This window comes from Rhinolophus hipposideros, assembly GCF_964194185.1.
Source record: "Rhinolophus hipposideros genome assembly, chromosome: 19".
Lineage (NCBI taxonomy): Eukaryota > Metazoa > Chordata > Mammalia > Chiroptera > Rhinolophidae > Rhinolophus > Rhinolophus hipposideros.
Window position 1 is genome coordinate 33561255 of NC_138065.1, and position 13206 is coordinate 33574460.

Below are 13206 nucleotides of genomic sequence, written 5' to 3' on the forward strand. Positions count from 1 at the left end.
TGAATTTAAGAATTTCTCATCATTAAAAAAAGGTCTCTGTTTTCATGGTATTATCTTAAACACATCCTATCATCTGCCTAATTACTTCAGGGCCTTTGTTTATATAATCTACCTCTTCCTTTCTCCACAGAATAATTGCTGCCCATCTCCTTTGACCTTCTTAAAGTTGTCAACATCTTCTGGGCTCTGCCCAAGTTACCTCTGCTTTAAGAAGCCTGCATTCATTATTTTTTTTTAAATTGCTGTGTTAAAAATGACCGTAAACTTAGTAGCTTAAGACAACATTCATGTGTTATCTCACAGTCTCCATAGCTCCGATATCCAGGCATAGCTTAGAAGGGTTCTTTGTCCAGGGTCTCACAAGATTAAAGTGTCACCCATTGTTTTCTGAAGCGTAGGTCCTGAAACTCATTAGGTTGTGAGCATAATTCAGTTCCTTGCATTTGTAAGATGATGGTCCCACTTCCTTGCTGACCATTAGTCTCTCAATTAGTAAAGGCTGTCTGCCATTTCCTGCCACGTGGCCCTCACTACAACATAATAGTTTTCTTCATCAAGGCAAACAGGAGAGCATCAGCTGAAACTTGGAATTCCTCTGACATTTTCTGTCTCTAACTTCCAGACCCTTTTAGAAAAGGGTTCACCTGATTAGGTCAGGCCCACCCAGAGTCAAGGAGAAGGGATTATACAGGGTATACACACCAGGAGATTCTACCTACACACCTTCCTTACTACCCTATAAAAAATTCTCCACATTCTTGAAATTCTTAAATTTCCTGTGTGGTGTGTTATCATCTACTCTATGTAAACACTCAAACGTATTTTTCCCCATATTAGACTGGAGCTGGAGCTGAACTCAACTTCCAGAGCCAAGAGGATGCCTTTCTACTTATTTGTTGTTGTTGCTTGTTACCCATTTGTACCCCCATCCATTGCTGGGGAGACTAGAAGCTTAAAAGGTGCTGGCATTTTTTGTTTCCTTTTTCATCTTGTCTTGAAATTTGCCAAGCATATGTTCTTTATTGCCATGCTAATAATACACAGAGCAATGACCTAACAATGAAAAATACTCAAAGGCCTCAGGAGAACACACTGGAATTCCATGCCACATGATATCTTTGTGGAGGCAGTCAGTGCCGTTCTGTAGATTGGAGACATTGGATTTTCAAGCCTCGAGGTAACCGGAAAAACGGCCTTATTTGTGAACAGGAATAAATTATCCGCTTAAAAACAAAGACAAAGTTATTCACTTTCAGTTCCTGGCTAGCAGAACCTTAACTAAAGCTTAGGTTTGCTCTGAGAGGTAATCCACCTTGGAACTCAGTTCCTGTTTGTCTTTTGGAGACCAGGTTTTAAAGGAGAGCAACTTGGTAAGCCTCAAATCAGCCTCCAAACATTTTATCTCTTGGGATTAACCTTCCAAAGAAGGTGTAGTGTGTTTGGAAAACAAATGCATTGCAAATGCCTTTTGAGGCAATCCATGTTCACCCAACTAACCGAGCTTGACAGATCCTAGGAGATGATAAAGCATATGAACTGCTTTCCATAAAATGTGTAGAGCTTGGAGCTTCTCCTTTGTTAACACTACCTCTGGCTGTTTCACAGCAAGATCACTTGATAACTTTTGATGTTGAGTTTGAAAAAAGAGAAGTCCTGTCCCTGTTTATTTTGTTCACATTGGCTGTAATGGCAGATTGTCAAGACAGGGCCATTAAACGTATGTGGGTGCATGGTTTTGTGCTGGTCAGGTCTGAACCCAACCCACCCACATTGTATATACAGAGTGGTGTTTAAAGTTGGAAGATGACTGTGTATATCCAGGGGAGACAGATGTATTGTGTATATAGAGAGAATGTATACAATAGACGGCATTTCAATGTATACACTGAGAAATACACATTAGACATGGTTGTTGCTTGGAAGAGCAGGGCTGAGAGTGGGAGGCAGGAAATGGTGTGTAGAAATCTGTCAACATTTCCTCCTACACTTAATAATTCTATTATCTCCCCAGAAACCCTTACAAGAATCTAGACAACCAAGGACAGTTTGTGATCCACTCCTGGTTGGTCATAATTGTAATGTTCACTTAGTTCAGAACCCGAGTCTACTTGCTACCCAAGCATGGGATTATGCATACTGAGTAAACATATCAACGGATTGGTTAGCTGTGGAGAGGGGGATGGACCATCATTCCTTCGCACAAAGACTTTATTATAATTCACAGGAAATTAAAAATAATCTTAGAGATTGTCTCACCAAAGCTGTCATTTTTGCAAATCAGAAAACAACTGAGATTCAGAGAAGCTAAAAATAGCTTGTGTAAGGTACAATCATGGAATGGAGGCTAAGAATAGCATGGGACCCCAATCTTCTGATACCTATTTTATACTGTTATTCTTCCATAATTACTCACATGGAAAAGACCGTAGAAACTTCACTCTCACTTAGACCTTAGAACACTCACTAAGTGTATATTGAGTGGATGTGGGGCTATGTGCACAGCATGTAGAAAGTAATACACACAAAAAACATATGACCCATAATTCCACTCTGAGCTATTTTGCTCAAAAGAAAACATATGTTCTTACCTGAATATTCATACCAGCTTGGTTTATAATAGTCCCAAATCAGGAACAACTCAAACATCTATCAAATGGTGAATGGATAAACTAATTGTAATATATTCCAAAATGGAATTCTATTAAACTTAAAAAGGAATGAACTATTGATCTATACAATATTATGTATATGTATACAAGATCTATACATATTAAAAATACTGTGCTTGCTGAAAGAAATCGGATATATGACACAGACGGTATGATTGCATTTATATAAAGTTCTGGAACAGTCACAACTAATGTATGAGTATAATGAGAGAAATAGATTTGTGGTTACCTGAGTCTGGGAGTGGCTGGGACTAACTTGAAAGGGAAATGAAAGAATATTCTGGGCTGATGGAATTATTCTACATCTTTTTTTGGATGATAGTTACGTGAGGGTATACATTCATCAAATCTCATTGAACTATACACTTAAAATGGGTGCATTTTATTGTATGTAAATTATACCTCAATAAAATTGATTAAATAAAAAATATTGTTATTGATTTCTGGCATTTATCTATAGAGAACAATTCAGACTGTCACTCAGACACTATCTGTTTTAGAGAAACTGGAAAAATATACATTACATAAATTTCTAGCCCAGTTGAGATAAATGGCTAGTAGCATGCCTTCAAACCAGACTGCCTGGATTTAAGGGCTCTGCCATTTAATGAGTCCAGGGAAACTGTTAAATTCCCTATGCCTTAATTTCCTTATCTGGTAAATATAGGGATAACAATACTATCTGCCTTATTGGGTTGTCAAGATTAAATGTATTAATACTGTGTGTAAAATACTTAATACAATGTTTGGTATACAGTAATCAATATATGCATTTTTTTCCCTTTTGCGGAGTACTCCTCTCAAAATGTTTGCATGTTCTGACTTCAATTTGAGCTTTATCTTTAGGTGATAATCCCATTTGACTGTAAGTCATTTGAAGGCAAGATATGTTTTCATCCTAATGTCTCCCAAAGAATATACCACAGCCTTTTGGATAATTGGTTGAAATTTTATTTCACTAGCATAATTACCTAAATAATAATAATAATAATAATAATAATAATAATAAAAATAATTGGAACTAATAATCTGTGACTATCTATTGCATGTGAAAACACTTATCATTTAATTTTCAAATCTACTTGGCAAGATAGGCATTATTAGTATTCCATTTCAGAAATGAGGATGACAGGATGAGAGAGATTAAATGACTTGACCAAAGTCATATGGATAGGGAGAGAGGCTGGATTTTATTTTCTTTGGTCAATTTTTTTTTTATTGTGGTAAAATACACATAACATAAAACTTATTGTTTTAATCATTTTGAAATGTACAAATCGGTGGCATTAAGTACATTCTCACTGTTGGGCAACCATCATCTGCAGCAATCTCCAGAACTCTTTCTATCTTGAAAAACTGAAACACTGTACACATTGAACACTAACTCCTCATTTCTCCTCCCTTCAGCCCATTCTATTTTATGTCTCTATAATTTTAAATTCTCTAGCTGCCTCATATAAGTGGAATCATACAGTATTTTCATTTTGTGTCTGGCTTACTTCACTTAGCATAATGTCAAGGTTCATCTATGTTGTGTCATGTATCAGAATCTCTATACTTTTAAGGCTGAATAATATTCCATTTTATGTATCTACAACATTTTGCTAATCCATTCATCTGTGGATGGTGACTTGTGTTGCTTCCACATTTTAGCTGCTGTGAATAAACCTGCTATGAACATGAGTATACAAATATCCCTTTGAGACCTTAAGTTCAGTTCCTTTTTTAAAGATTTTTATTAAAATATAGCTAACATACAATATTATATTAGTTTCAGGGGTATACCATAGTTATTAAACATTTATATATCTAAAGAAGTAATCACATTGATAAGTCCAACAAACATCTGACACCGTACCATGCTATCACAATATTATGGACTGTATTCCCTATGCTGTACATTACATATCCATGACTTACTTGTTTTGTAGCTGCAAATTTGAACCTCTTATTCTTTCACCTCCCCCACCCTCCGCTTTTTAAATTTTTCAATTATACTTGACATTCAATATTATTTTATATTAACTTCAGATGTATGGCATAGTGGTTAGACATTTATATAATTTAATAAGTGATCAGCCTGACTAGTCCGGTACCCACCTGGAACCATACATAGTTATTACCATATTATTAACTATATTCCCTATGCTTTATTTTATATCCCCATGACTACTGTGTAACAACTTTGTACTTCTTAATCCCTTTCCCTTTTTCATCCCTTGTGGGAGTCAAGGAGTCAAACCGGCAACCTTGTGGTTGAGAGCCCACGCTCCAACCAACTGAGCCATCTGGCCACCTGGAAGCTGAGTGGCAGCTCATTGACTTCATTCTAGTTGCCAGGGCTCAGCTCTCTGGCCCATGTAGGAATTGAACCGGCAGCCCCATTGCTCAGAGCTCGCGCTCTAACTAACTGAGCCACCTGTCTGCCCCCACCCTATATTTTTGATTAGAGCATTTAATCCACTCACATTTAAAGTAATTTTTGATAGATATGTAGTTATTGCCATTTTATTATTCATATTTTTTATCTTTTTATCTTCTTTTTAAAGAAGTCCCCTTAGCTTTACTTGGAATGCTGGTTTGGTAGTGATGAACTCCTTTAGCTTTTTCTTGCCTGGGAAACTCTTTATCTGTCTTTCGTTTCTAAATGATAGCTTTGCTAGGTAGAGTAACTTTTGTTGTAAGTCCTTGCTTTTCGTTGCTGTGATTATTCCATGCCAATCCCTTTTAGGTCTGCAAAGTTTCTGTTGAGAAATCAGCTGACAGTCTTATGGGAGCTCCCTTGTAGGTAAACTGCTTTTTTTCTTGCTTTTTAAGATTCTTTTTTTTTTTTCTCTTGTTTTTAAGATTCTTTCCTTGTCTTTAACCTTTGGCATGTTAATTATGATGTGTCTTAGTGTGGACCTCTTTGGGTTCATCTTGTGTGGGATTCTCTGTGCTTCCTGGGCTTGTATCTCCCTTTCCTTCACCAGTTTAGGAAGTTGTCTGTCATTATTTCTTCAAATAGGTTTTCAATTCTTTGTTCTCTCTCTTCTTTTTCTGGTACCTCTATGATGCAAATGTCATTATGCTTCATGTTGTCTCAAAGGCTCTTTAAACTATCCTCATTGTTTTTGGATTCTTTTTCCTTTTTGCTGTTCTGTTTTGATGTTTTCTACTGCCTTAACCTCTAAATTGCTGATTCAACCCTCTGCTTCATCTAATGTACAGTTGATTCCCACTAATGTATTCTTTATTTCAGTTATTATAGTCTTCATTTCTGACTGGTTCTTTTTAATGTGTTCTAGCTCCATTTTAATGTTTCTTATTTCTTTGTTGAAGTTCTCCCTGAGATCACTGAGCATCCTTATGACCAGAGTTCTGAACTCTGTGTGATAGAATGTCTTCATTATGTTTAGTTCTTTTTCCTGGAGCTTCGTTTTGTTCTTTCATTAGGGACATGTTTCCTTGTCTCCCCATTTTAGCTGCCTCCCTGTGTTTGTTTCCATGTGTTAGGTAGACTGCTATGTATTTCAGTCTTAGTAGAGTGGCCTTATGTAGTAGGTGTCCTGTGGGGCCCAGTGGTGCAGTCTCCCTGGTCACCAGAGCCAGGTGGTCCAGGTGTGTCCCTTGTGCAAGTTGTGTATGCCCTCCTATTGTAGTTGAGCCGTGGTTATTTGCACTTCAGTGGGAGAGATTGGCTCTCAGGCTGATTGGTTGTGAGGACTGGCTGTGACTATAGTGGAGGAGTTGTTGTGTAGGGGCTGAACCTACAGCGCAGGATTTGTTTTAGCACAGCTTTGATGCCTGCCCTGTCTGTCCTTTGCGTGTGTCATCCTTGGAGGTAGCCTAGTAGTACTCTGGCTCAGTCTGAAGCTGGACACCTGGCGTGACAGCCCCAAGGCCTCCTGGGTGGGGCCCAGCCATAGGCCAAGTTCAGGTACATCCTGTGCCCTGTCCAAAGCCACCTGTTATGAGCCACAAAGCAATCTGCAAATGGCCAACACCCTGGTGGGCTCCGAGATGCCTCAAGAAGCCAAGCCGTGAATTGAGGCCAGCTGCTGCTAGAGACATACTTGGGGCTGCTCAGAAGGAGGTATGGGATACACTGAAGACACATGCTGTTGTTTGGGTTTTGTGAACCTTTGAGAGATTTTAGGACTTCTGCAGCATGAGCCAAGGCAGACCTTTCGTATGGAAAAGCCACTTGGGGAGGCCTGAAAGTTGGGTATGGCAGGGTCTCAGAGAATCACCAGAGATGGGTCAGCCAGTGGTGTTAGCTAGGTTCATGGAGACTCAGATATGGTGACCACCTATTTCTGCATGCAGGGAGTGGGGAAGGTTCAACAAAGAAACAATTGGTTCTGCCAGCCCTTCTGTCTGGGAGAAAGATGTCTCTTCAGCCCTCGATCTGAAGCCAGACAACTCACTTCCTCCCTGTATGTCCCTGATGCCTCTCCAACTGCTGTCCCAGTGCTGTAACTCAGAATGAGAGTCCCTCAGTGAGTAAATCTGTGTGTGGGCCCTTTAAAAGGAGTGCCCTGCACTCTAGCAGCCTTCTGTCTCATCCAGCTACAATTTTTGATTGTTTTCACAGCCAGAAGTTATGGGGACTTCTCTCCTAGCGCTGGAAACCTGGGATGGGAAGCCCAGGTTTTGGCTGGGATCCCCAATCCTCCAAGGGTTACCTCTGTAGCTGAGATATCCCTCCCAATTTTTAGCGGTCACACACTATGTGAGACCAGACCATTCCGCGTCTCTGCCCTTTCTTCCAGTCTCAAGGTGGCTTCTTCTGTATGTTCTTAGTTGTAAAACTTCAGTTCAGCAAGACTTCAGGTGATTCTCAATGATGGTTGTTCTGTAGTTTAGTTGTAATTTTGATGCAGTCATGAGAGGAGTCAAGCACAGCACTTACCTACTCTACCATCTTGACTGGAAATCCCTAACAGGCTGGATTGTAATCCTCCCTCAAGGCTTTGTAGTAATATGCAACCATTTGCTTCTACACTAAGAAGCTTGATGTGGCTTTTTTTTGTGTCTTCTCAGGTCTGATTTTTATGTTTTTGTTTCTTCCTCTCTCCTTTTTTGCCCGTCTCTTTTCTTAAGCCAGACTTTTCACCTTGTCCATGTATGTGAGACTAGTAGAATCTCCTGCTGTCCTCTCTCTACATCCCATCACTTCCATTTTATGACAACTGTTGAGGGCCAAGAGATTATGTCATTCACTTAGTTTGAATTTTATCTAAAATAAGGGTAAATAAGCTTGAGAAAGACAAAGTGAGTATTCCTCTGTATAAAATTTTGTAATTCTAGGGCAGAAATTTCTCTGTAAACTTTTTTTAATTGAGATATAACATAGAGTCTATTGCACAGATCAGAAGTGCATAGCTCCATGAATTTTTACAAAGTAAATATCCATGCAACTACCACTTAGATCAAGATATAGATAATTGCCAGCAGCCCAGAATCCTCCTTTGTTTTGGGCAGGGATATTTTTTGACACGTATTATGATTCAGAGTTCTTCTTTGCTGATGCCTGTGTTCTGGATGATTGCACTTCTGAATAAGTAAGTTAATTTTATTCACTGATTTTAATAATCTTATCTTTTCAACTATATACCCCAGCAGTACATAGATAATGGAACGATGCCTTACACTTCTCTTAATTCTGAGAAGCATGCTGCACAGTGGTAGGGGTTGGGGGGTGGGGTGGTAGGAAAGTAGTGTTGTGGGGCCGGTGATCTCAGTACTCTCAGAATTGGCTCTTTGCTGCAGAAGCAACTCACTCAGGGCAACATTGCCCCAAGCTCCAGACTGCACAGTCTGTTTGCTGGTTTCTGCATCTCCCAAAGAGCGCTTCAGGCCATTCTCTTTGGCAGCCTCCAAAGCATCTCTGAAAGCACCTTGTGTTTTTGTGTGGGTATCACATCACCTGCTCCTGCCCTGTGACTGCTCCTTTCATGTTAACTGTGTCCCTTTGATCTGTTGAAAATGTCCTTTTCTATGCTTCTGATGAAAATGAAATTAAACCTGGGGAGTAGGTACAGGTAAGTTGGGGCCAGAGCAACACAGTGTTGCCTGAGGCCCTGGCTGGGCTGTCTTTCAGCAACTGAGAGGTTGCTTTGGCCAGTGGGCCTTTGGAAAGGTAGCCCCAGGAAAGGACTTGTTGGTGAGCACTGAGAAAGCCCCCAGTTCCCTGTGCTGCAAGAGCTGGCCATCTATGCTGCATTTTGAAGGTTAGCTGCCAAATCTACAGGAACTACAAGGGAAGAGAGGAGCTGAGGGGGCTTTAGGAAGACTTTTATACCTGTCCTGTCTTTCTGTAGTAGATGAGGACTCTGAGGCTTCTTTCTCCTTTTATTTTTTATTATTCATTTATTTTTTCAATCTGGTGATTAGATGATGTGACAAGAAGTTCTTGACAGAATCAGGTGTGTCCTAAGCAAACCATCTCTAAGAAATAGTTAAATTACTCAGAGGTTAACTGAAGAAATATAGGTGGAAAAACCTCTCTTATGAATTCAAACCTCAGCCCCTGAAGATTAGCTCTAAGTGTGGGGGATATTCCTGTGGGAGGGGCCACAGGCCAAGTGCTGCCCACATGGTCCTCTGGCTTTGGGATTTCCCAAGATGTTGGCCTACTCACCTGGCTTGTTCTGCCTTTTCTCTTTTGCCCAAGCTCAGCCCAAATACCTTCTTTAGGACCTCTGCCTCCATACAGGCAAGAAAGGCTTTTGGAAAGGCTTTACTAATAATAAGGGAGAACAAGAATGAAAGAGTCTGGGGAATACAAGACATATATTAATATTGTGACTCACTTCCCAAATGGGTTCCTGATGCTCCCACATCCGGCCTGCTCTAAGGGCTGTGGCTTCCACTCTCTGTCACCAAAGGTCCTACAAACCTCAGATGTCCCTTTTCCTGGGATTTGTATTTCTCTCGTCTTAATCTGTATCTACATGATGGGTTTGCTAAGGACTGAGAATGCAATGCCTGCCCTTTATTCAACTCTGCTATGTGCCAGTTGTAAAGTTTTACTCTGTAAAGTTGTTGACATGCAGTATTACATTTCATCTTTCTAACAACCATATGTGATGGGTATTATGTAGCCATTTAACAGGTGAAGAAACTAAGGCTCAAACAGATTAATTAACTATCTTAAGGCCACGGGAGGTGGTAAGTGGTGGAGTCAAGATTTGAATCCAGGTTATATAGAAGACACCAAGACCTCTCTTTAAATGGTGTCACAACCTCATGGTCAAACCTGAGAAAAGACCATTCTGTTGTCTTACAGGACTCTCCTCAGGTTCTCCTCAGTCTAGTTTCTGGACTGAGCAAGGAGCCTTTTTTCTGGAAATTGCCCCAGGAGGGACCTGGACACATGCAACAGGTGTATAATTGTCTCCTTACGTTCCAACAGTGTAGTCATATTATTCTGCATGATCATACTGCAGCATTCATAAAAGAACTACACACATTAAATAATGGGGGGTCACTACTTCACAGAGTAATTTTATGTTTTACAAAATGCTTCAACATAAGATTCTTTTATTGAGCAAACACAGCCGTGCATTTCAAGTATTGACTGATTTGCATATAATCACTCAGGAATACATCTACTCTGAATGAATAATTCATCGTTCTAGTAAGAGCAGCTACCATTGATTGAATACCTACTATGTACCTCATACTTTATATACATATTTTCATTTATTAATCAAAATTTGGCAAGAAGGTTGTATCTTCCCTATGTTAGCATTGAATTAATTGAGACACTGTCCCACACTTGCAGAGGTACAAAGGAGCCGAGTATAAAGCCCCTGCCTGAATTTAGAGACTGTGCTCTTCACCATCCAGATGGACGTGTTAAGAATGTGCTTGTACCTTAACAACCTATCTCACCATTTTGTCATTAGCCCAAATAACTCTTTTCTTCTTTTTTTTTGAATGAGGCACTGAACTTCAAATATTTACCAATCTCTGATAAAATCTCTTATTATTTGAACTTTCTTCCCCTTTTGCTTTCACTAAACTGTTCTCCAAAGTTAAAACCTCACTTCCCTCTTAGTCGAGACCTCTTGGTGCATCTCATCTACTGCTCTCTTTTTATCCCCTTCAGTGTTTTTGATCAAATAAATTTAATTGACTCTACAAATACTTCTTGATGGCTTAGTTCTTACTGGACCCTCAGAATATAATGAGAAAGGAGAAAGGCTGTTCCACGCCTTCAGGGATCTTATATTCAATTGGAGGTGTCATGAGTTAAACAATTAATTATACAATTATTTATTAAATTAAAATTGTGATAAATCTACCAGGGAGAAATATAGTTTAAAAATGGATAAAATTTCAATTCATTTCATACCTATGGAATATTTGGGACTATTCAATGCATTTTGTGTACTTTATCTTATTTAATTTTCTCAATAATCCTTTGAGGTAGGTCCCAGTGTCACTCCCATTTAGCAAATCAGTAAACTGAAGCACAGAGAAATGAAGTAACTGTTCAAAGCCCTGTGGTTAGTGAGTATTGAAGCCAGAATTTGGCTTCGAGAACTGTGGTTCCAGAGCTTGGGTTATTAATCAAAGCAGTGTAAGAAATAAATATTGAGAGAATTGATCCCAGGAAGTGATGTTTTAGGGAACATAGGAATGGAGGAAAGCGGACGATAGGAGGAGAGCACGTCTGATCTCTGCCTGTACTCTCAACCTATCCCCCCTCACCATTTTTGTTAGCCTTGCTCCACTGTTCTTTTTTCTTATCCTTGCAGATTTCTAAAATTTTCCTCTGTTCTAGCACAGTTCCCAAAACCTATGAAAATTCTTGTGTGTCACTGCTCTTAAAAGCAAACAAACAAAAGGCAGAGATAATCACAGCACTGCACTGCATCTCTGTCTTTGCCCTCCTTCTTGTTGCCTCCCTCACAGCCAAGTTCCACAGGATTGCTCCACCTGCTTTTTCCACTTGCTCACCCCTCCTTCATCCTTCAGGGTCATGTGATCAGGCTCCCACCCATCTTGTTTCTGAAAAAGGGCTCTCACAAATCTCAGTAGGGACTTCCTCATTTCCCAACTCAATATGCTTCACTTCTCAACTGCTTAGACCTTGGTGGAGCAGGAAACGCTCTTTTTTTTTCTGAATCCTTGCCCTCCCCTGGCTTTGGAGATGACGTTTGTGTTGGTTTTCTTCATCACCTTGACATTTTCTTCTCAATTGCAATTGTATGTTTATCTTTTGTCCTCTTTCTTTGTCTCTCCCTTAAACACTGGTGTTCTATAGATTCTTACTTGACATGAAAATTGCATCATTTCCAGGTTTCTACCTGTTTTCTGTGTCTTGGTTCCTCACTCATCTGTGTCTCCAGCCTGGATCTTCAGTCTAAACCTCAGTTGTGTACATCAGACATCACTATCTGGATGCCTTACAGGTCCTTCAAATCTACCAAGTCCCAAACTGACCAAATGCTCTTTCCTCCAAAGCTGAATTGTTCCTTTTTATTTCCCTTTTGACAAAACCACTTCACTGTCTGCTCATTAAGCTTGAAATCTAGGACTCATCCTCATTCTTCTCCTTTTCCATTCCACTATCTAAAAAAACCTGAACTTCTGTAGACCCTACCTTCAGTCTTTCTCTCTCCCTCTCTCTCTCCTCTCCTGACATTCTAAGTAGTTCTAGCTGGGTTCAGGATGTTTTTCTCTTTATCTGGTCTTTTGCAATAGACCTCTAATTGATCTCCCTGCCTCCAGTTTGCTCCCCGCCCATCCATCACATACACTGCTCCTTCCAGGGTGATTTTTCTGAAGTGCAAACCATGTTGCTTTCTTGCTGAAAACTCCAAAAACAACTGCTACAGAATGAGGTTCAAACCCCTTAACATGTGATACAAGGCCTTTTATTCTCTGGCCTCTACTTATCCTCAGCGTGGCCCTCTCACCTTGTGCCAAACACCCTGAAATTTTGAGAACATACTGGATTCTTTCACATCCTTGGGCCTGTGCTTGCACTGCTTCCTCTGCCTGGTGAGTTCCTCCTCAATCTAGATGCCAGCCTTCTCCCTTTTTCCTATACTGGCTTCTATTTTTGCACCTAGAACACTTTATATTTTGCATTTATTTGTATGTCAACCTCCTTTAGTCCCACTCGCTAGGGTAGGCTCCCCACACCTTGTTCCCAGTGTCTTGTGCAGTGCTTACCGTGTTTCCCTGAAAATAAGACCTAACCGGAAAATAAGCCCTACCATGATTTTTCAGGATGACGTCCCCTGAACATGAACCCTAATGTGTCTTTTGGAGCAAAAATTAATGTAAGACCCGGTCTTATTTTCGGGGAAACACGGTAGCATGTGACAGCTGCTCTTTAAACATTTATTGGATGAATGAATGAATGAATGGATGAACGAATGTATACATCTTGAATGAGCAGAGATGATATAATTTCTCCACATTACAATAGGCACTCTGATGTAGGAAGCAGGAAACTGACTATTGATAAGTTAGTGAACCTCTCTGATGTCAGTTTTCTCATCAATGAAATTTGAATTTCTATCAGTTTCAAGGC